This window comes from Microcaecilia unicolor, chromosome 7, assembly GCF_901765095.1.
Source record: "Microcaecilia unicolor chromosome 7, aMicUni1.1, whole genome shotgun sequence".
Classification (NCBI taxonomy): domain Eukaryota; kingdom Metazoa; phylum Chordata; class Amphibia; order Gymnophiona; family Siphonopidae; genus Microcaecilia; species Microcaecilia unicolor.
The window spans coordinates 43,478,749-43,503,525 of NC_044037.1; the positions used below are offsets into that span (position 1 = coordinate 43,478,749).

The 24,777-nt window shown below is 44.0% G+C and overlaps 1 protein-coding gene across 1 annotated transcript in view; it reads right to left on the reverse strand.

The window, feature by feature from the left end:
* FHL1 (four and a half LIM domains 1) overlaps positions 1 to 21,815 on the reverse strand; it is a 129,803-nt gene extending 107,988 nt beyond the window's left edge. The window contains exons 1-2 of the mRNA XM_030210059.1: positions 21,705 to 21,815; positions 21,403 to 21,456 (exon numbers count right to left, since the gene is read on the reverse strand). The gene's annotated coding sequence lies outside the window, so the exon portion shown is untranslated. The remainder of the gene's footprint in view (positions 1 to 21,402; positions 21,457 to 21,704) is intronic.
* Positions 21,816 to 24,777: the final 2,962 nt, after the last annotated feature.

Here is a 24,777-nt window from a genome sequence, read left to right on the forward strand (position 1 = left end):
TATTTTCTAATTAGAGATCCTCTTTATTCATCCTACACCTTTTTGAATTCCGTCACTGTTTTTTGTCTCCAACTCCTCCTTCACACAAGGATTGTTTAGGGTGACCAGACTGCTCTTCTGGAATGCAATGTCTTTGTATCTGCGATTGGAGGAATCATTGCACGCATTCAAAAAAACAAGTCACATCTTTCTGTTTCAGGATGCTTTGAAGTTTAGCTTTTCTCTCCCTCCATTTCCTCTCTCCCAATTGTTCGTAGGCCCCTTGGTTGAGACAGATTGATCAGCACCAAGATATAGCAAGAATCAAGATAAGCATCTGGCTTGGCTTGTCGCAGCAGCAGCAGAGGCAATCCTAACAAACGCAGAAGTCTCCAAGGCCAGATGCATGAAAGCATGGTAATTCCCGTTCCTTACCGATTCCATAGCGAATCGGTAGGGACGGGAATGCATCAACGATAGGGAATGCAAATGAGCTACTCGTTGTAGCTCACTTGCATTCTCTAGTCCTTCGGATACCTAGTCGGAGAATCGGGACGTCTCTTAGATTAGGCTCCTCTTCCTGGTCTCTTCAGCCAATCAAGTGGGCTTAGCTTGGCTGTTGTCAGCGAAATGCGCTCTGATTGGCTGAAGAGACCAGGAAGAGGAGCCTCATCTAAAGGTACGTCCCGATTCTCCCGGCAACCAGGAAAATAGAAAATTTCGCTGTGGAGGGGTAAGTGGCGCGGCGAAGACTCAAGAAGGGGGGAAAAAACACAAGCGGCCGGCAGAACAAAAAACTGCAAAAAAAAAAAAAAAGACGTCTTCTCAGAAGCGCAGGGAGAGTACATCCTTAAAGGACGCCCCTCACATGCGCTCCCTGCTTTTTTTTTTTCTTTTTACCTTTTTTGGGGGCCCTTTTCCTTTCCGATTCCCTCACAGGAGCCCTAACAAGAGGTCAGACATCTCGTTAGGGTTCCTACGGTAAGGGATCGGAAAAAACGTAGTGCATCTGATTATAAAGGGCTGCAATGGTACTGCAGCTCATTATAATAGCTTTTCAAACATTTGCATTCCGTTTTCGTTGCCTGCTACCGTGGCAGGTAAAATGCCCTTAGTGCATGCCCGGGGTGAACTACTTGCGTTTTAAACTGGCTGGAACCAGTTTAAAACGCAAGTTGTGGGCTCGTTAGGTTTTGTGCATCTGGGCCCAAGTCAGATAACAAAGGAGCAGAAGATGCCACAATGCAAATAGCAAAACACACAGCATGAACCTCAAACAGAGAAATGAGAGAATGAGAGCCCCAATTATGTAGGCACACATACAAATAATTACTATGGACTCGTTTGGCTAGAGATATGACAGTTCCCAACGTGGCCGTCTGGGTCCTAGCTAGACTGTCCTCAATGAAAGAGTAATGCCAATATGGAAATATATATATTATTTATTATACATAAAATAATAAGCAAATATGGCAAGCAAGTTACAAAAATACATAAATACTGATCATTACACCCCCCTCCCCACCCCCAAAAAAAAACAATATATAGTGACAAGAATCCCCAATTTAGCAGCTAGGTTATGACCACATCCCTAAGCAAAACCTGTCCTTCACAGGCAAAGACCACAAACTGGTTAACCCTGAACCATAAAGGAATACCCTTTCTCTCACCCTTGTCGGCCACAACTTCAGTGTTCAGATGGAGTGATGAATTGGTTCCTGTTCAGGTTCTAGTAGAATCCGCTGCAAACCCCTCCTGATAGCAGGTTGTAATCTGATATGCCCTTGCACTGCAAAGCAGCTGGATACTCAGTCTTTGGGAACCCACAAAGCCGCTTCTGAACTTGGCCTTGTTGCTGCACTTAGCACAAACAATTACAGTCCATGGGTGTGCTGGCAAATCCAATCGCTCTCCTCAGAGAGATGTGTACACCATTAGAACTTATTCTCCTCTCTTCTCCTCTCAAGCTAACCTCAAATCTCTCTCTCTCTCCGTCCCGGGTTGGCACTGCCCTCCTGGTTCCCAGGTGACAGTCAGGGACCAATCACAAACCGTATACCTCTGTCCATCAGGTTACATAGGGTCATCGCAATGAGGCCTTGGGCTTAAGTAGTAGTCTGGCTAACCAGGTAACAACTAGCATACCTCATTCATGTCTTGTAGTGCAAAACTCTCCTCCACAATTTCACACAAGATACTGGAGACACTGTCTCTGTGAAGCTCTCGACTACACAGCTTCCCAGCAGTTAAACTGGAGGGCCAGAGCAAGTAAACCAGCATGTCCTTGAAAGAGGTAGCCAAAAACAATGCTGCCAGAAAAGAACTGCAGAATCCATTTTGAATTCATAAAATATGGTCAGAAATGATGGTTCATGGCCTTACCAGGCCTCAGATCAGCAAAGGTGAAATCCAGAGGAAACACCCCTATAGTCTGTCTACGTTTTGTTTTTTAAGTTTTCATTCTTTTATTCTTAATTTGTATCCTTGATGCTTTGATTTCACCTATTCTATTAATTATTGCGTTCTTTTCAATTTTCATTTTATATTAAATTGTAAACCCACTTTAGAAGGTTGTCCATAAGGGTGGTATATCAAAGTTTAAAATAAACTTGGAAACTTGGCATTTCAGGCATCGACCACGTCTCTCCATGAAAAAGAATTTCCCGACATTACCTCCTAAGTCTACCAGCCCGCAACCTCAATTTATGCCCTCTAGTTTTACTGTTTATTCCTTCTCTGGAAAAGATTGTTTCTACATTAATACCTTTAAAGTATTTAAACATCTGTATCATATCTTCCCCGTCCCTTGTTTCCTCTAGGGTACACATATCACGTCTTCAAGTCTCTTCTCATATGTCTTTTGGTGCAAGCCCCATATAATTTTTGCCACCTTCCTCTGGGCCGCTTCAAGTCTTTTTCCATCCTTAGCAAGATACAGCATTCAAAACTGAACACAGTACTCCAGGTAGGGCCTCACCAACCAACAGGAGCATCAACACCTCCTTTCTTCTGCTGGTTATGTTTCTCTCTATGCGGCCTAGCATCCTTCTGGCTAAGGCCATTGCCTTGTCAGACCAATTTGTCACCCTCCAGATCCTCAGACACTATCACCCCCCAAGGGTCCCTCCTCCCTGTCTGTGCATATCAGCCTCTCACCTCCTAAGACATACAGCTTCCCTTGGATTCTTACTCTCAAATGCATCGCTCTGTACTTCTTTGTATTAAATTTAACTAAAACAAAATTACTATAAGTTTGCTGATAATGTCAACGGCTAGAATTCCACTAGACTGTTAAATTATAATTAAACCAAAGGAAACGTCAACTGCCCAAGGGAGATGTACACAGAGAAAGTGTACCCAAAGATCGCCATTCCCCCAACCAGGCTGCTATCACTAGTTTCAATAAAACCTGGAAAAAAAAGAAGTAGCAGAAAAGAACTCCCTTGGAGAAAAAAAACTGTTGCTTCAATAGGTGTCGTCTTGCATTAAATTCCTATATTCATCGCTGAAGTTCAGACTGGAACTCCGATTGGATAGAATGGAGTTACAAGTTTTTGAATCCAGAAAAATTGTTGTTTTTCAGCTGTGCCAGCTATACTAAGTTGATTTAAAATAGTGACCACCTATATTTAGCTCTTCTGAATTTTGGTCATCGTGAGTGAATTCTACCTGTTGTATTGGACCCTTTAGAGTTTGGACAACACCAGGTTTTCTCCAATGGAGTTGTTCAAAAATTGCTGTGTTCAGGATGAGAATTTTAGACATCTACAATTGGACTTGGACAACATATCGAAAATGCCCTCCATGTGCCATACGGGACTTTGCCCCAAGCTATAAATAGTGTCATTTGCATCTTCATAGATCAACCTGTCTTGCGTTTTTACTCAGTGTAGCTTTGTATCTTAAAAACACTATATCTTCAATTAATTTTTCAAAAATATTGCTTGAGGCTTAACTTATCTTAAAGCAAGTAGCAGCCAGCGATTCTTCCAGCTCAAACCTCTGCCCGAAAATCTGGCACGTAACCAGATACGCTGCTGAATATCAGCTCTAACGAGTTTGAGTGGAGCTGCTACCTAACCAGTTAGCAGTGAGATTCAGTCCACTAACTAGCTAAGTAAGTGGTAAAATTAGGAGAACAAAAAGCTGTTCTAACTTTATCTACCGAGTTAACTGGGCACCCTTCTGAGTATCTGCCGGTGCCTGGTTACTTCTGGATTACCTCAGATACCTTGATACATTGAATATCCAGCTCAGTTCTGCCCACAGTAGTCAAACTGCTCACTGTTATGGGTTCATATTGACCCCTTCCATTCCAGGAGAATTACACTAATAATAACACACAAAGCTTTAAAAATAACAGCAGCGTGGGCCAAGGCAAAACAGAACAGATACAGAATATGTCACAAAAATACACTTATAATAAACAACTGTCATAGAGACTGGGTACCACAGTGAATACATAAATATAACCATACAAGGACTCTTTTAAAGGTATCTTTGTTGTCCCAACGTTTGATATTCTCATTGAGCCATACAAGTTTTCCATAGGCAAACTCACCATTTTCTCCATCTTACCCTTCTTATTTTGTTTCTGGGTTGATCAACTTTTTTCCCAACACAGCAGCATTTTTTATTATAATGAATGTACACAACCACTTGTCCCACTCAACTGAAGACAGTCGTGGTAACCCCATATGTAAGGCTTCAGATCATTACCTGATTTTGTTGCACCACAACACAGCCTCAGATACTCAAAGTTTATGGTCTGTTATATACAGTTCAACGTACAACATTACCTCTCTCATATGAGCTTAATATACTATAATGCTCCTGGTGGAGTGCAAAAAAAAACAAAAATGTGAAAAAAGGGAAAAAGCCTCTGTTGCCCCAACACTCCACTCTATATATGGTCAATGGTAAGGAGGAAATCAAGGGTCCACCTTTCTTCATACGGCATAAAAACCCTTTATCATTGTAATTTCTGGCTAAACACTCCACAGGGAAATTCCAATTTTAAAAGGATCAACCTCCCCCCAAAATTAAAAAAAACACTTAACTTTTGGGTTGGTGATAGACCGCAAAAAAAAAGTGCAAAGCAAAGTCAGACACTGTACATGTCTTAGTAATGAGGTGAGACAACATGGTGGTGCTAAAGAACATTGAAATACAAAAAAAAATTGCATGCTTGAGGAAGAAGGGAATGGGAGGTCCAAGATAGAAGTTGATAGTAAATGATTTCTTGTTTCAGGAATTTTTAAAGTAACTATGATGTTTTGATTTAGGTTTTTCAACTTGGTCATTGCTACATATGGCTAATTATCTTATATTGTAATCCACACAGAGCCAAATTTAATAGTAGGTCCCATTGCACACATTAGTAGCTCCAGTCCTATAGTGGGGAAAGCAATAGCTGCCATCAGGGTTGCAGCAGAATACCATGAAACCTAATTCTCAGCTCAACCATGATCAAGGAAGTCACACAAACTTTCTGGTCTTGTTCCAAATTCCTTGTGGAAAATGATGATCTAATCCCAAAATAATACTCTTTAAAAACATGCAAGAGTTCTATGAGTCTACAGACATGGGTCGTCTTTGTTCTATTGCCAATCCCCAGGGAAAATCTTGACCGAATGACTGTAGTACTGTGGACCTAATATGTTGCAGTTGGCTCAGCTATCAAAAAGAAATTAACAAACAGAAATACATAGTAAATGACGGCAGATAAAGACCTGTACAGTCCATCCAGTCTGCCCAACAAGATAAACTCATTTTACATGGTATGTGATACTTTATATGTATACCCGAGTTTGATTTTCCTTGCCTTTCTCAGGGCACAGACCATAGAAGTCTGCCCAGTACTGTTCTTGTACTAAGTTCTGAAGCTAACATCGAAGCCCCTTAAAATTTACACTCCAGCCCATCCCTATCTATTCAGTCATGATCAGGACGTAGACCTTAGAAGTCTGCCCAGCTCCCGTTTTGTTTCCCAATTACCGGCGTCGCCACCCAATCTCTACTAAGATTCCACGGAACCATTCCTTCTAAACAGGATTCGTTTGTGTTTATCCCATGCATGCTTGAATTCCGTTACTGTTTTCATCTCCACCACCTCCCACAGGAGGGCATTCCACATATCCACCACCCTCTCAGTGAAAAAATACTTCCTGACATTAGTCCTGAGTTTGCCCCCTTCAACCTCAATTCATGTCTCATGTCCTCTAGTTCTACCGCCTCCCGTCTCCGGAAAAGGTTCATTTGCGGATTAATACCTTTCAAATATTTGAACGTCTGTATCATATCTCCCCTGTTTCTCCTTTCCTCCAAGGTATACATGTTCAGGTCAGCACGTCTCTCCTCATACGGTTTGCAATGCAAATCCCATACCATTTTTGTAGCTTTTCTTTGCACCGCTTCCAGTCTTTTTACATCTTTAGCAAGATACAGCCTCCAAAACTGAACACAATACTCCAAGTGGGGCCTCACCAACAACTTGTAGAGGGGCATCAACACCTCCTTTCTTCTGCTGGTCATGCCCCTCTCTACGCAGCCTAGCATCCTTCTGGCCACGACCGTCGCCTAGTCGCATTGTTTCTTCACCTTCAGATCCTACGACACCAACACCTCAAGGTCTCTGTCCTGAGTCAAGCTTACTAATCTCTCCCCTCCTATCCGGTATCTCTCTTTTGGGTTTCTGCACCCCAAATGCATCACTCTACACTTCTTGGCATTAAATTTTAACACTAATCAATGTGAATTGAAAAAGAGCTCTTTCCTGTATCCAGTGAGAGTGAAGCTGTGGTTTTGAGTTTCAATTTAATAATTTGTGAGCTTGAGTGAATTAAATTTTAACTGCCAGACCCTCGACCATTCTTCTAACATTCGGAGATCCCTTCTCATCATTTCTACTCCCTCCAGGGTATCCACTCTATTGGCTATTTTCGTGTCATCCGCAAAAAGGCACACCTTTCCTTCCAACCCTTCAGCAATATCTCCCACAAATATATTAAACAGATTAGGCCTTGGCTTACTTCCATCTCTCTGCAGCAAGCTTGATGGGCTGATACTAATTTCATTGCTGTGAGGTTGTGGGTCCCTGGTATTCCTGATGTGGCCTTAGCATCCAGTGCAGGGGACATTCATATACTCATCTTTGACAGGACAAATTGATGTGTATGATTACTGGCATTCAACAGCAACTTCTGTCTCTTCTATCCTTGATATAATGCAAGGATGCAAGGACTCTGCTTATGCTGCTCCCCACACACACACACACACACACCTTTAGGCATTATTTTGCCTAACTGGGTCCCCATCAAAGTACAGTCTTCAGCTGACAGTCACAAACCAAAGCTCCCTTCAGAGCCCAGCTAACACCGGCTCTAAATCTGAGCATTAAGAGTCACCGTTTGATGACTGTAAGTTCCTCATTCACAAGGCCTGTAAATAGAAACTCTTCAGCATCGACAGACTTCGCCAGTCTGTAGAACAGAAAACTTGGCCTGGGAATTGAGCCTCAGTCATTTGAGTGGCAGTGCACCGCACTTAGCATGGAGTCACTAACCAGCGTTTAAAGATAAAGCCATGCTCATTAAAATAAAGGAACTTTTTGGGTATAAAAATGTATTCAGACATTTGAATTTTAGAAAGAATTACATTCCCTTTACTTTCTTGTGAATGTATACCAGTAGCCTCTGGAAATCCATAACTCTTCACTAGGTTATAAAAGCATAATAGTATGGGGTTTTAAAATTACAACAGATATCATTCATTTCAGCCAACAAAACCAGTAGACCTAATGAGCATTTGTTCAAAATCGCCATCCCTGGTCAAGGAAAAGCTGGTCTCCTTGGACTTCCTTATTGGGACATCACTTTCCTGCTCGTCTTCATGGTAGTCCAACTGAACATGTAGAAATACAACTTCTTTATTGAACCTTATGTCTACTGAATAACGATATAAATACAACTGTTCTTAAACAAAATGCAGAACCTCCTGTACACCTGAGGCCAGAGAGTGACTGCATGTTTTCAAAACTGAGAAAGGCAGAAATAGAAGGTTTCACGCCCTTAGAGCAAAACAGGTCTTTCCAAGAGACCTTTCTTTTAATTAATGGATTAGGCATGTACTTAGAACACCTAGCTAGTGTCAAAGCAACTACACATCCTCCTCTGGATGTCCTCCTCTTGTTAAAGAAAAGAAAAAGCTACAATCCAGCGCTATCCCCAACACAATAATTCCTTCATTCTTTTTTTTTTTTTAATCTTTTATTAACAAGTAGAACAAACAGAGCACTTGATTCGGTTGCATCAATACAGCAGAACAAAACTAGATCAGCAAGAAACCTCAATAACCGAGTGTCACATCAGAGCCTACCAGATGCCCCACTTGTGGTATTGTGTTACAAAGGAAAATAAAAGACCCTCGACCCACCCCTATCTCCACCACCCTTCTCCTGCAACATCCCTCTCCCCATGTCCAGTGACTATGGAAGTGCCACCTAAACGTAGGCTGCAATAGCATATCAAGATTATACAATACTACTACTTAGAGCGCCTAATTCACATAGGACTAGAATCAGTAAATGATGCACAAAAGCAGCACAGTAATACACAAGAAGTCACACACAATATATGATGCAAATTCCCTCCGCAGCTACATGTGACCCTGGGCAAGTCACTTAACACTCCGTTGCCCCTGGTGCAACAGTAGTACAATGTACTGCTTAGATTGTGAGCCCACTAGGGACAGACCCAGTACCTGTAAAATGAGACTGTGAACCACTTAAGTTAAATGCAGTGACGATTCTAGGTCGGCTGCCACCCGGGGCAGATCGCTGATGCACCCCCCAGGTGCAGCATGACACCCCCCCCTGGTGTAATGAACCCCCCCCCCAGCGCATCAACCCCCCCCCCCCCCCCCCCCCCGCCGGGTGCATTCTTGGCTACTGGCGCAGCTTTTGGCTCCGCTGGCTCCCTGCTCCCTCTGCCCCGGAACAGGAAGTAACCTGTTCCAGGGCAGAGGGAGCAGGGAAACAGCAGAGAGCCGACAGGTGTGGCTGCTCTCTGCACCCCTCCAGCGGCGTGCACCCAGGGGCGGACCGCCCCACCACCCCGCCCTTGCTACGCCGCTGCTTAAATGAATGAAAGAGTATATCCATACCTAAGTCTAGGCGCTGCTTATAGAATATGTTTAGGCAGAAATGTCTTACCGTGCAAATTTTTTACGTGCCTTATATAAATCTGGCCCTTCATGGGCGGTCTCACCTTGCGCATGCACAATTTATAGGATACTATCAGTTGCGCGAATTCATTGACCACACTTAGTGTGCAACTTATAGCAGCCATTGGCATGACATCATTTGGCATGCCTAGTTTTTGGCACACCACAGTGGCTTTGCATTCATATTCTATCCTGGTTTAGGTGCACCTTTAAGCCATTGTAGAATTGTGCTAAGTGTGTTTCCTTGTGGTGTTTCAAATGAGTGCCAACCCATAGAATTGCCCTGTAAAGCTGTAATAACATAGGGGTCATTTTACTAAGCTGCTGTATACACTAATGCGTGCTTACCGCAGTAAAAAAAAAAAAAAGGCCTTATGCAGGGCGCATTCATGTGTCCTAGGGTAATTTTACTGATCAGTGCATGCTTCCACGTGCTGAAAAATAGATTTTATTTTTTAGCGCTGGGGGTGGGAACAGGGGTGGAAACTCAGCATATTCTGCACTAATCAGAGCAGCTATATTGCCGTGTGTGCCGACCCATTAGCGCAAGCTTAGCAGGTGACCTTTAATGCAAACAATAGAAAAGTTGCCATTAAACCTGCTGCAGTAAAATTGCCTTAGTGTGGGGAGTGACCCACGTAAGGACAGGCTAAGGCCACTTTTTTTCTGCCATTGGGTAAAAGGACCCACAATGACTGCCCAGGCACCCGACCATCCGTGTAATTTTTTTGTAATTCACTCTTTAATGTGAAAGACTGATTTTTTTTTTTTTTTTAAATAGCTACTGTGGAAAAATTACATAATACCTGGGGGCTTTATTCCAGTCTGCTTTGTGACACAATCTCTCTCAGGAAGGGGTGTTGGCACATGGAAACTTGCATTTTACCTTAGCGATATTTACAGGCTTTAAAGTTCCAATCTTTACAGAGCCATCTGGTTAACGCTGTTTTCCAAAGTAATCTGCATGGGTCAAGTGTTTTATTTTCCTTCTCAGAGACATTCTGACAAAGCCATAAACTACACACACATACTTCAGTGGTTTCATGCTTTGCTCTTCTGGTCCCTTCACTAGCACAAATGCTAACCCTAAAGAAATGATCTTGCTAGTACAGCTCTGAAAACCACGGGTCCTAATTTGGTAAAGTTTACAATGTGGCAAATTATATCACGGCCTTGGCAAGCAAAATAGCATCTGTGGTCCAAAAGCTATACAAAAATGTAAGCAGAGCTTTGAGAGATAAATGTTGCTGGGAAGTGCCTTCCGCTAGCATGATGTAGGCTTTGTGTTGGGGAAGATCTACATGTTTGTTCATTCTTAAAGTCTATATGCGTAAAACCAAAAGTGGATGATTTCAGAATTAATCAAAATGAAGACGAAATACTGGCCCGTGCAACTGTGCTTCTGTAAGCTCCAACTAGCTCCATGTATACAAGGAAGGGGACCCTCCCAAAGTTAGTCCACTGTAATCTGCTTCAGAACTGAAGCTGGCTATAGGAAACTTGTGGGAAAAAGCCTGGGGATAACCCCACAGCTTTTCAAAAGATGGCAGAATTTCGGAGCAAATAGTTGACAGACAGTAAATCCTACTATCATCATCTACTACAGGTAAGTTGAATCTACCACGGCGGGTGGGGGGGGGGGGGGGGGGGGGGGTTGTGAGTGCCAGTACCCATGGCAAGATGTTGGTGGTCAGTGTGTTTTTTCTAGCGAAGAAGGTGCCGGTATCAATGCCAGGCCACCCTTCAGGAATGGAGTGATCACTGAGAGACCCACCCCAGAATAGCCAGACTCCTGCAACCAGTCACAGAATCTATGACAAGACAGAATTGGTGTGTACAGCCTGAGATCTTTCATTAAAGCTTGGGGACCATGGGTCAATTTTAGCAGACAATGGAAAAGGTGCCGGTACTCAGTACCCCCAAGTACATCCTCAAAAAAAGCCCTGCTGGTGGTTCTAGGAAAGGATGATTATGTCAGAATCAATGCCACCCAGGTTTGAACGTCACATATAGAATCTGGGAGATTATTGTTTTCCCATCATCATTTCTTATGTTAAGTGAGTTCGTGACTATTTATGGTTGCATTATTTACAAAAAAGAAATGACAAAGTGTTCATCTGCTCTTTGGATGAAATGCTGAATGTGCTCATATTGAATCTTAGAAGCACATTCTATCTTCTTTCATAGGACATACTCTTCCCCCTCCCCGTGCTTTGAGTTAGAACAGGCTTCTAAATCTGAATTATCCTGTGATTTAAGGGGTTTTTGATGTAGGGTATATGACCTCTTGTGTTAGGGACCCACAGGAGCTCTGTATTACTGGGTTCAGGTCAAGTGTTGTTTTTAGCCCCATTCTTGAATTGCTGTTAAATAGGTAGTAGTTTACTGAAGGATGTAGGTAAGTCTGGTTCAATGGGTATGACTAGCTGCAATCATCCACATAGATATGGATTGAATATCCCTCAACCAAATCAGCTCAGCTATTGGCTTAAGGTAGGTATTAAACAAATAGATGACTGTGGTGATCCTTGTGGTACCCCCACCAGGTCAACGCCCCAAAGTGGCCATGAGATGCTGTCAAACAGTATGGACTGCTATCTGATAATAGGATCTGAACCAGGCAAGTTCTGTGCCACTGATACTTGTTTGTGCCAGTTGTACTAGATGATCTTGTGGTCCACAGTGTCAAAAGCTGCCGTGAAATTCAGCAGTACTAATACACTACAAAGCCTAAACATGTGGTAACATGAGAGGCCATGCCCACTATTGCAGTACCACACTGAATGCCACTGGGGAAAAACTAATGTGACCACTATCTCTTCCCCCAAAAACTGCACATTGATCAAGAACTTCATATAAAATAAAGTGAACGGACTCTCAACATCAGAGCCAGAACATTGCATTCGGGAATGCCCTCCCATAAAGGAGTTTTTGTGAGACTTTGTTGACACATTTAATGGGCATTTATCGCAGTCAATGGACTACTAGTCCGAAGGCTAGCTTATTGGATGATGTAACAGGCATTCATGAAGGCTTTCGTCTCATTAGCTTATTTCTTTGTAAAGCGTTATTGCCCAACATTGTATTTTACTCCAATGGATTAAGACTGATCCTCCTACCTTGACTCAATGGAGATCCCAACTACATGAAATTTTGCACATGGAGAGCCTTTCAGTGGATATACGATGTTGACCAGCTAAACGCCAGTTCCTGAGATTGTGGACATCCTTTTTTGGACACTTTAACTGCGAGAGTTTGCTCTCTTTTGATAAATGATCTAGAAGTTTAATTTTGTGCCCTATCCGGATGAGAAGGTTCTGAGGAAATAAAGGAAGACAGGGAGGGAGGGAAGGGTGGGATGGGTATGTGAGTGAGAGGTCTTTACTCAGCAGTCATTATATATTCTCTAAAGTACTGGTATTGAGGGTTTCCTTTATAAGATTGGATTACAGTGGTGGAAATAAGTATTTGATCCCTTGCTGATTTTGTAAGTTTGCCCACTGACAAAGACATGAGCAGCCCATAATTGAAGGGTAGGTTATTGGTAACAGTGAGAGATAGCACATCACAAATTAAATCCGGAAAATCACATTGTGGAAAGTATATGAATTTATTTGCATTCTGCAGAGGGAAATAGTATTTAATCCCTCTGGCAAACAAGACCCTAATACTTGGTGGCAAAACCCTTGTTGGCAAGCACAGCGGTCAGACGTCTTCTGTAGTTGATGATGAGGTTTGCACACATGTCAGGAGGAATTTGGTCCACGTCCTCTTTGCAGATCATCTCTAAATCATTAAGAGTTCTGGGCTGTCGCTTGGCAACTCGCAGCTTCAGCTCCCTCCATAAGTTTTCAATGGGATTAAGGTCTGGTGACTGGCTAGGCCACTCCATGACCCTAATGTTGCTCTTCCTGAGCCACTCCTTTGTTGCCTTGGCTGTATGTTTTGGGTCAGTCGTGCTGGAAGACCCAGCCACGACCCATTTTTAAGGCCCTGGCGGAGGGAAGGAGGTTGTCACTCAGAATTGTACGGTACATGGCCCCATCCATTCTCCCATTGATGCGGTGAAGTAGTCCTGTGCCCTTAGCAGAGAAAACACCCCCAAAACATACATTTCCACCTCCATGCTTGACAGTGGGTGGACGGTGTTCTTTGGGTCATAGGCAGCATTTCTCTTCCTCCAAACCCGGCGAGTTGAGTTCATGCCAAAGAGCTCAATTTTTGTCTCATCTGCCCACAGCACCTTCTCCCAATCACTCTCGGCATCATCCAGGTGTTCACTGGCAAACTTCAGACGGGCCGTCACATGTGCCTTCCGGAGCAGGGGGACCTTGCGGGCACTGCAGGATTGCAATCCGTTATGTCGTAATGTGTTACCAATGGTTTTCGTGGTGACAGTGGTCCCAGCTGCCTTGAGATCATTGACAAGTTCCCCCCTTGTAGTTGTAGGCTGATTTCTAACATTCCTCATGATCAAGGATACCCCACGAGGTGAGATTTTGCGTGGAGCCCCAGATCTTTGTCGATTGACAGTCATTTTGTACTTCTTCCATTATTCTTACTATGGCACCAACAGTTGTCTCCTTCTCGCCCAGCGTTCTTACTAATGGTTTTGTAGCCCATTCCAGCCTTGTGCAGGTGTATGATCTTGTCCCTGACATCCTTAGACAGCTCCCTGCTCTTGGCCATTTTGTAGAGGTTAGGAGTCTGACTTGATTCACTGAGTCTGTGGACAGGTGTCTTTCATACAGGTGACCATTGCCGACAGCTGTCTGTCATGCAGGTAACGAGTTGATTTGGAGCATCTACCTGGTCTGTAGGGGCCAGATCTCTTACTGGTTGGTGGGGGATCAAATACTTATTTCCCTCTGCAGAATGCAAATAAATTCATATACTTTCCACAATGTGATTTTCCGGATTTAATTTGTGATGTGCTTCTCTCACTGTACCATAACCTACCCTTCAATTATGGGCTGCTCATGTCTTTGTCAGTGGGCAAACTTACAAAATCAGCAAGGGATCAAATACTTATTTCCACCACTGTAATATGTTATTTGCTTCCATGTATGCACTGCTTCTTGTTTATTGGTAATTTTGAAACTTCAATAAGTATAATTTCAAATAAATCAACAATGAACATGATATTATGTACTTTATCATGGTCTTTCTTTGGTGTTTCTGGGACATAGACCATAGAAGTCCGCCCAGCTCTGTCCTTATGTTCCAACTGGCTGGAGTTGCTGTCAAAGCCCACTCCAGTCAATCCAAATTCCATCTTGTCATTTGCTGGACAAAGACTATAAAAGTTTGCCTGGCACTGTCCTCACATTCAAATTACTGGGCTTTCTGTCACAGCTCTCTCCAGCCCATCTAAACCGAATTGCTCTATGCGGGACTCAGACCATACAAGCCAGCCCAGTACCGGCCTTAGTTGACGCAGCCAGAGTTGGCATCTAAGTAACAGATGCCATGCAAACACATATGCAACCCTTTAAGTTCTGTTTTTTTAATATCATTTGTTTTCTAATTAGAGAACCTCTGTGTTCATGCCATGCCTTTTTGAATTCCACCATAGTTTTCTTTTCCACCACCTCCTTGGGAGGGCATTCCAGGCCTCAACCACCCTCTCTGTGAAAAATAATTTTCTGACATTACTCCTAAGTCTTCTACCCTGCAACCTCAACTCATGTCCTTTAGTGTTACCATTTTCAACTTCTCTGGAACATATTTGTTTCTATATTAATACCTTTCAAGCATTTAAATATCTGTATCATATCTCCCCTGTCCCTCCTTTCCTCTAGGGTATCCTATCTTCTTTTACTTGGACACAAGCTACAAAGGGCCAGGTGTACTCTATGCAAGTAGTTGCTCTAGTTCTTAGCCTAAATCCTATTGGTTAAAACACCAAAAAGATGAAATGACCTTTGTTGTTATAGCTCCACAACACTCATTGAATGAGCTTGGGCAAAACACTTAACCTCTACTTTATAAAAGCTTGGAAAGACCTTGTATAAAATTGCACAGCCATATACATGCATAAAGAGTATGCAGTGCAAGGGTTGTGTGCACTTTGCACAGACTGCACATAGGCTTTCCTAGGGGGTTACTTTGTTCCGAGTGGAAGAGGATCTATAATGTACTTGGATATTTTAGAAGATATGTGGGGCTAGTACTGGATGAATATTTTATAAAAGCACAAAGGTGCCCCATTGCCTTTAGAAAATAGGCACTTTTTGGACTTTTCACCTGGCTACCACATACTTTTAAGTATGGTCCTGTTGTGAACCCACAGCTTTATAGGTTCACACATTATGCAAACTGACAAAGTTGTATATACAATATACAGTTACTGCAGTGTTGCTGATCCTTGGACTGACTCTTTGCTTTCTTATGTTCACTAATGTGCGCCCTTGATTCAATAGTCCTGGCCCAGAGGGCTGAGAATGCCAAGATAAGCTGGCAACCAGGCCTGGATTTAGACATGAAAAAAAAAAAAAAGCAACTGCCTAGGGCAGCAGGTTTTGAGGATTGCCAAATTCCAGGCCACAGGGAAGCCTGCTCCTGCTTACTTCTGAGCCATATGCATAATGTAGATGATCTATTTATAACATAGGCGATCATCTGCATTATTGACTCTTTGAGTAGTGTGTTTATACAGTACACTACTCAAAGAGTCAATAATGCAGATGATCGCCTATGTTATAATATGATCATCTACATTATAAATAACCTACTCAAACAGTCATAACCCAGATGATCATCTATATTATAAATACACTACTCAAAGAATAATAACTCAGATGATCACCTTTTTTTGCCTCTGGAATCAAATGGTGAAAAACGTTATAGGAGATGGCAAAGCAGAAGCTGTCAGAACCGTGAGGGTTCCTTGCAGCACTGAATTTAAGATTTTGGTGCCCATACGCAAGACCAGATAGGAGATCCCAGGGAGTGAGAGAGGGGGCTGAGAGGGCCAGAAGAGGGGCAGAGGAGGCCAACGTTGCTACAGTGATGCCCAATATGCTTGCACTGGTCCCTTTGGATCAACACACGCATATTGCTCAGAAGTAAGCAGGAGCAGGCTTCCCTTTGGCCTGGGAATTTGGCATCCTCAAACCTGCTGCCCTAGGCAGTTGCTTTTTTTTTTTTCTTCATGTCTAAATCCAGGCCTGGTTGCCAGCTTATCTTGGCATTCTCAGCCCTCTGGGCCAGGACTATTGAATCAAGGGCGGACCTTAGTGAACAGAAGAAAGCAAAGACTCAGTCAAGGATCAGCAACACTGCAGTAATTTGTGCAGGTGCCTCATCTTTTTAGTAGGGATATGAGAGAATAATACGAGCCCCACACGATTGCTTATTAGATGAGAACAGGAATAGCGAGAGTTAAGGAAGGTGTTCCAAGATAAAAAGAAAAAAAAAAGATGGCAAAAGAGTTTTTGACTTTTTATGTGTCTGGAATGGGAAACTGCGTCACAGCTAGGAATGCAGAATTTGGAAAATAACTGTCAGTTGTTTCTGGGCTGTTTCTCCTTCTCCCCTTCCCCCTCCTCCCCCTCCCCCCAATAAAAAGAGTTTTCTGGAATTTTTTGTTGAGTAAGTTAGGAACTGTACGAACCTTATTTGGTTACAGTCAATACTAAGCTGGATTTACTGTGAGCAGATATTTGCATGAGTCATAGCAGGACAATTTTTTAAAATATACAAAATATGGCCATTTTTATAGTTGTTTATGACCTTCTGAAATTAAACACAAATGGAGACATATAGACATCAGCTTTTTATATGGAAATGACACACATTCCAGTGTCGCCACAAAAGTATAAATAATGCAGAATGTCAAATATGTTCTAGTGGAAAGGAACGTCTGTAATAACACAGTTTTTACAGGCCAGGATACAAAGAAGCAAGGAGGAGAAACCCAATGGTTCGAGCAGCAGGCTGAGAAGCAGGGAAGCCAGGCTCCAAATCCCACTGACGCTCCAGGGCTTTTTGAAAAAGCACTTAAAGCCTCTGTTACCTCAAGCAATGTATAAGTGGCGCACCACTACTGCACCGCAGTTATCGGAGAATTCTATATATGGCAACCAAAATTAAGCTCTACTTCCACGCCAAGTAGGAAAAAAAAAACGTTCTAACGGATGCAAAGCGTCAAAATGGAGCAGAAATGGCAGAGCCACACAAAAACACATGTGCCCATTTATAGAATAGCTTCTCAGTATTTTCATGTGATTTGCAAAGGGGGGGGCACTGTCAGGTCAGGGTTGTACCCTGTAGATGCACACAGTGTTTACAGGATAGTGCGGATCGTGCTCAACTTGCACACTGGAATTTATACCTGGTTCAATGGGCGTAAATCCTCGCACCCAAAGTTGAGGCGGTCCTGGTGCTGTGTGCTGCTCTGTGAAGGGCACCGATCCCAGACCACCTGTTATAGAATACCGTTCAGCACTGATTATTTTCAGTGCTGAATTTTGAATGTCATTTACTGAATCCAGCACTAAGCTCTATTCTATAAACAGTGCACCTTAGTAATTCTCTTATCTCTTATTTGTCCTGTTTGTCTGTCCTAATTAGATTGTAAGCTCTGTCAAGCATGGACTGTCTCTTCATGCTCAAGTGTACGACACTGCGTACGTCTAGTAGCGCTATCGAAATGATAAGTAGTATTAGTAGTAGTGCACCTAAAGCACTTAGGGCTAGATTCTATGTATGACACCAAAAAAAAAAGGTGCTGAAGCATGCTAGTCTATAAGCCACGCTTAAAGTTAGGCAGAGTTTATAGAATAGCGCTTATGCCTGGGATCTGCACCTAACTTTAGGGGTGGCCATTTGTATCAACTGACCCACGGTGCAAATGTTCAGGCCTACATTAGGCGCATATCCCCATTATTCTATAACAATCCACATTAATTTTAGGAACAGAACACCCCCATTTCACCCATGACTCTCCCATTTCCATGCCCCATTTTTCAGATCATGCATAGAATTCAATTTAATTTAATTAGTGCCAATAATTGTTTGCTAAAAAGTCAATTATTATTTTTTTTGTTACATTTGTACCCCACACTCTCCCACTCATGGCAGGCTCAATGTGGCTTACATGGGGCAATGGAGGGTTAAGTGAATTGCCCAGAGTCAAAGTACTTATATTGGATCCACCTCTACCCAGGAGGTCACTGCAATGCCTTCAGTACTGCAGTGTATTTTCACAAGTACTACAGCCTGCTAACAGCTGTGCTGCCACATTTCAAACACCTGCCCTGGGCGGAGAGATCTACATAACAGAGCACTACAGCAGTCCATGTGTGATATGACTGCTGCCTGCACTGGAGTGGCTAGATTGTTCCTGATAAGCTTCTAGATCCTACCCAGATGCCAGAATGCACTATGAGTCACTGTGGACATCTGTGATCCTAGCTTCAATCACCCTCCCCCCCCAACCCCCTAAAAACCCCTCAAATTGCGTACCTCAGACTTAAGCAAAAGTCTCACCCCATTCATAATAAATTATATTTTGTTCACTAGCAAGAGCCCTGTTTTATATTCATTGAATAAACACTTCGAGTAGAGCAACTGAATTACCAAGCCAATCCCATATCTCCACTAGAAAGCATTTCATTTTTCAATTATTTTATTTCAAGTTGGTTTATGCATGTGTATGTGTGTGTGTGTGTTTCATTTTTATTTCATTTTACTGTTTTATTAGCAACTAGCAGACTAGATTTACTAAAAAGTGCTCTCTTACCGTGCAGTAGCATATATTAACACATCTTCTTAGTAAATTGTAAAATTCACAAGAACAGAAGATATTTAAATCTGCTTCCTTCTTTTTAGCCAGCAGTTCTCACTTCCTCCTTTTCTCTCCACTTAATCAGCCAGAACCAGGCTGAAACCTAATGCCAGAGGCTCAGCTGGGTCATTGCAACCATCATCCTGGACCAGGTGCCGTGTGGCTTGCTTCCCTTCAGAACCTTATAACCACGGGTCTGTCTGACTGACCTTCTTGTATCACTCCCATGGATGAATCACAACCTTCCTCCCCTCCCCTCCTCCCAGGGTCCATCAATGCTGCCTTCAGAGCCCCAGCCAACCTGGGAATCAAACCGGCATTTTCTACACTACAAAGTAGGGATAGCCACCATGGTCCTTGAAGGCCACATCCCAGCCGGGTTACTTAAGATTTCCATGACGAATATGCATGAGATTTCTTAGCATGTACTACTTCCATCGTATGCAAATAGATGTCATCCATATTGGTTGTGGAAATCTTGGCAACACGACTGGGTTTCTCACCCCTGCTATAATGTGCAGCATTGACCACCTATCAGGGGCGTAGCCAGACCTCGCTGGGAGGGGGGGGCCAGAGCCCGAGGTGGGGGGGCACTGATTAGCCACCCCCCGTCACCCCCCCAGCCGCCGCAGCCGCCACATTGGACCCCCCTTCCGACACCAACCCTCCCCCGTCGCCACCCGCCCCGCCACCGCATCAGATACTTCGTAAGGCGTCAGAAACAGCTGATCACAGCAGGAACTTCCTTGAACGAAGGCGCTACTCCAGCGCTGAACTAAAGAAGCCTCTCTTCGGCTGCAACAAACGAGGTATCTGATGGGGCAGACGGCGGCAGGGGAGGGTTCAAGGGGATCGTCGCCAGGGGGGCCCAAATCTACAGGGGCCCAGGCCCCCTCAGGCCCCACGTAGCTACGCCACTGATTCAAATCAACAGTAAGGGGTCTGTTACTAAAGATTAGTGCATGTTATCTTCCACAGGTCCCATTTTATTCCTATGGGTCCTGCTGCAGATACCATGCAACTAACCTTCAGCAAGGACCTCTTAAACCAGGGCTTATCAATCCAGTCCCCCAGACACACCTGCCATGCAGGTTTTCAGGAGACCCACAATCAGTGCCGTAGCGAGGGTGCCTGACACCCGGGGCGGGTCGCTGCTGCGCACCCCCCCCCCCCGGGGTGCAGGGCACGGCCGCCCCCCCCCGGAACGCTCCCGCCCCCGAAACACCCCCTACCTATCAGCGAGGGGCAGGCGTGAGGGCCGATCCGCCCCAGTGCACGTCACTGGGAGCTGCGTCGGCTCTGCTGCTTCCCTGCTTTCTCTGCCCCGGAACAGGAAGTAACCTGTTCAGGGGCAGAAAGAGCAGAGAACCAGCGAGCCGACACCCCCCCCCAGCGCGTGCACCCGGGGCGGACCACCCCACTGCCCCCCTTCCTACGCCACTGCCCACAATGAATATGCATGAGATCAATTTGCATACAATGGAGGTAGTGCATACAAATGTATCTCTTGCATATTCATTGTGGATACCCTAAAAAACCTGACAGGCTAGGAGTGTCCCCCAGGACGGGGTTGAGAACCCCTGCCCTAAACAATGTAGAACTGTTTCAGACAATGGCAGATCCCTAGTTGACTCACGGCTTTACATGTACCGAGGAAAATGTTGTTCCCTAAAACTAGGAAATAATGTAGAGGTAAATAAAGTTCTAAACATTAAACATTTTCTAAGGACCACGATTTGAACTAAATCAGTAAATTTTAAGGGAACTATCAATGTTCCACCAAGCATTACAAACTGGCTTCAGCTCTGCATCCTGTGTTCTCTCCGGGTCACTTCCTTAAGCTGATTTTATTACAATTCTGTATTGCACTGGGTCTTGCAGTAATTACTTGCCAATATGTCTTACTTCCTGTTTGAAAAGATGTGGTTTCTCTTAAGAGCTATTATAAATTCAATATTTTCATTAGAGGAAGCAAAGCAGCTCGTGCTGTAAAGGTTTTAATCAGTACAACCCAAGTCCCTTTCACATTCATTGGACAGCTACACAGCCATCCTGAGGGTCACTTGAAACAGTAAAGATACGCACCAAAATGTCACTTTTTCTTCTGAGCAACAGTGTTTTAAGACATACCTCCCGCTATCCAAACTTATTTATAGTAGTGGTCTAAATTTGTTTTAAACATTTTCTCTTTTGAAAAATATTGTTAGAATGATCCTTAGAAGCCAACTTTTGCAGTATGATTGGAGGTGCTAAACCCATTATAAGTTACCCCTCCTTGGCAAAGTAAAGGCATTTGCACAATATTTGGGGTACTCCAGCACCCCCAGAGTTTGCACCTATGGGATGATCTAGTCTTGGACTTATTCAGCTCTGCCCTGAAATAAAGCATAGATTCATATTTCCAACCTTACCGTAGTCGTTTCTTTAATGGACCTTGTTCAGCTTCCAGTTTTCAGTCTTGTACCCTAGAAAACATTCGCTGTTCAGATCTGAAGAACTCTGATTTTCACAAATCATTTGAAAGAAAAAGCATAACCTTCATGCTATAGTGTTTGGTGATGTGTACAATGAGCAAATACCTCTCCTGATCACTCGTCAGTAAGGCACCTTTGACTGAAGAATGTTTTGCAAATCAGGAATGTGCTTTATCATGCGTTCTCTAGCTGAACTCAGGCTGTGCTATTCAAGATAGAATACAAAGCAAACTCCTTACCTTGTGTCCGGACGGAGGTCCCTAGGAGAGGCTGCTGCAGGCGGGAGGATGGAGCTGGAGGACTGAGTGTGAGAGATGTGACACCCTCAGCCAAGAGGCTGAAAATGAGGAAAGATTCTGTTCTCTGGTCACAAAACCACTCCCTCCCTGGAGGATTCCACAAGTGGAGCTTTTGCAGCCTCATTAATACATGATTGGTACAGTAAACTGAACTGATAGCTCATATTTAACTCTTTCCAGGAAGGTATGCAGGAATCAGAAATAGAGCACTGTAAAACATAGGAGCCAACTTTTCAAAATGATTGGGGGTGCTAAGCCCAATGGAAATAACCCCTCCTTGGACACATACAAGGAATTTTCTCAATGTTTGTGGGGGGGGGGGGGGGGATGCTTAAGCAGCCACTGAGCCGGCTCCTATGCTGTAAAACATTTCTGGTACTAATTATAAACCGGGCTTTTGATTTTTGGTAATATAGCAAATTGTCTAATTAATGGAGTTGAGGGTGACACCCCCCCCCCCCCCCCCCCGAGGCAGGTACAAGACACACTTATATTCTCCACCATTTTCTTCCCAGGCACACAGAGCAAAGCTGAAGGGTCCCTGATGTTAGCTTAAAATCCTCTGGGTGGTCTCAAGCTACCCACACCTGGAAAAGAGACTGGCAGGGATTTTCATTAAAAAATACCCATTTAATAGGCACTCCCCAGACAGACAAAAATGTATAAAAGCAGGACAGTAAAAATAATGAGACATACAGTCCACAAGAGTAAAGTCAAATGATGACAAAGGTTTCAGATTTGTTCCCAGTTTTGGTTTCAACCACCGCACTTTTCACTTATTTCCCTGCGGTCACTCCACATAACTGACAAGTCTTTCCTAATAGCTGTCCTCTCAGTCCACAATACTCACCATTCCTTGGATTAAGGCAAGCAGAATGCAGCCTCTCGTACCAGGTCGAATGCATGCAGAGCTGGCATTGGAGGGCAGCAAACAGGGCAATTGCCCTGAGCCCCATGTCAAAGGGGGACCCCCAGACTTGCCTCAGGCTCAAGAGGCATAGTTTGCAGGTGGGTTTTGGGGCCCCTCTTCAGTTTCTGCCCTGGGCCCCTGCATGTCTAATACCAGCCCTGTCCCTATGGATTCCACTCCTCTCCTGCTTCCTGGGATGTCAAACGCTGTAGCAACCTCACTCCCCTTAGCGCAAAACTTTTGTGTGCATGCAACAGGCATGTTCCTCCCTCTTGCACAGTGCGCATATAATTTGCATGCTGTTAATGTTGAGCTTTGGAAAGTTATTTTTGTGTGCTGGTACAGCGGTATTTTCTGGCGCGATTTCCTATAGCAGTGTATCCCAAGTCGGCCCTAGAGTACCCCCCTTGCCAGTCAGGTTTTCCGAATATCCACAATAAATATGCATGAAAGAAATTTGCATATAATGAAGGCTGTGTATGCAAATCAAGTACAATGCCATATTCATTGCCTCGGGTGCAAACTTAGATTGTGAGCCCTCCTGGGACGGAAGAAATATCCAGTGTACCTGAATGTAACTCACCTTGAGCTACTACTGATAAAAGGTGTGAGCAAAAATCTAAATAAGGTAAATAATAAAAGGGGTACCCCAGGACTGACTTGGGAACACTGCCCTATAGTGCCAGAGCTCTGAGCAGCGGCCCATGAAAACGTAACAGAATGGGATGAAACCTGGCATGAGAGGGAAACAGTAAAAAGCCACACTGAGCTTGAAATGGGCCAGATTGGACCAGGAGTTTCCAGAAAAACGAGTCCCCTAAAATATTGCCCAATAAGAAAAAATAGTTCCAGCTTCTGTAGCAGAGAAACTTAGTACCATGTGGCCCATGGGTATAAAATAGGACACACAGCATTTAACACACAGTAATAATGTTCCATTAACATGTGCTAAGCATTTATAAAATGGTCCCTTACCAAAGACCCAAACTGACCAAACCTCTTCAATTACCCTCTAGCAACTGCTCCACCCCAAAAACCATCCTACTGAAATTGCCTCACCACCTTGTATACCTCATCTCACACCCAAAGCTACCCCCCCCCAGAACTGCACACCACCTTGCAAATTGTCCCCTCCTCAAAACTACCCTGCAACTGCCACATCACTCTGCAAACTGTCCAGTCCCCAAAAACTACCCCCCCTTGCAACTCATCATCATTCTAGGCGTTGTGTCTGTCTTTGCAAACCCTCTCCCTCTTGTTTCCCTCCTTGTTCTCTCTTCCCTCCCTTCTGTCATTATAATGCCAGTTAATGTTGTCATTTGTGTGAAGTTTCTCTTGTTCTTTCCTATCCACCATTGTAGTTCCTTTCTTTACTTTGACTACTGGTTTTTGAGTATTGTACACCGCTTTTGAACTGCTCATTGACAAAGGCAGTATAGCAAGATTTAATAAATTAATAAATCTAGAATACAGCTTAGTGCATACAGGTGCCTACCTGCACTAGAGTTCAAGGGCGGGGGTGGTGGGGGCAGTCCGCCCTGGGTGCAGGCAGCAAGGGGGTTGCATGGAGCAGTTGTGCAGCTGTTGGCTCCGCCGGTTCCCTCTGATGTTACTTCCTGTTCTGGGATAGGGGATCGGAGGAGTCAGCCACGCAACTGCTCTGTGTGCCCCCAGGTGGTGAGGATGAGGCGCTTCAGGGGAGGAAGGTGGGTGATGTGCTTTGGGGGGGAAGGGTGATATGCTGAGGGGGCCTGATGCACTGGGGGGGGGGGAGAACGATGCAGCAGGGTGATGTAGCGGCAACCCACCCCAGGTGGCAGCCAACCTAGGTATGCCACTGCCTACCTGTACATTTGATGGTGCGTTTGACATTCATAAGAGATGCTATCTCTAGCTGCCACTTTATAGAATTGCCCCCTATGAGTATTGCTATGTAACATCTGTCGCCATGAGCAGGACAAGATTAAGCTATTGGCAAACTCTGCACATACATTCTGCCCACGTTTGGGGGGAGGGTGCCTGTGAGATGTCCTCAGAACTCAGGAGCAGGTTAGAATTGCCAGAATGTAGAAGAACTAGAAGGAGGTGATCTGGAAGAAGTTT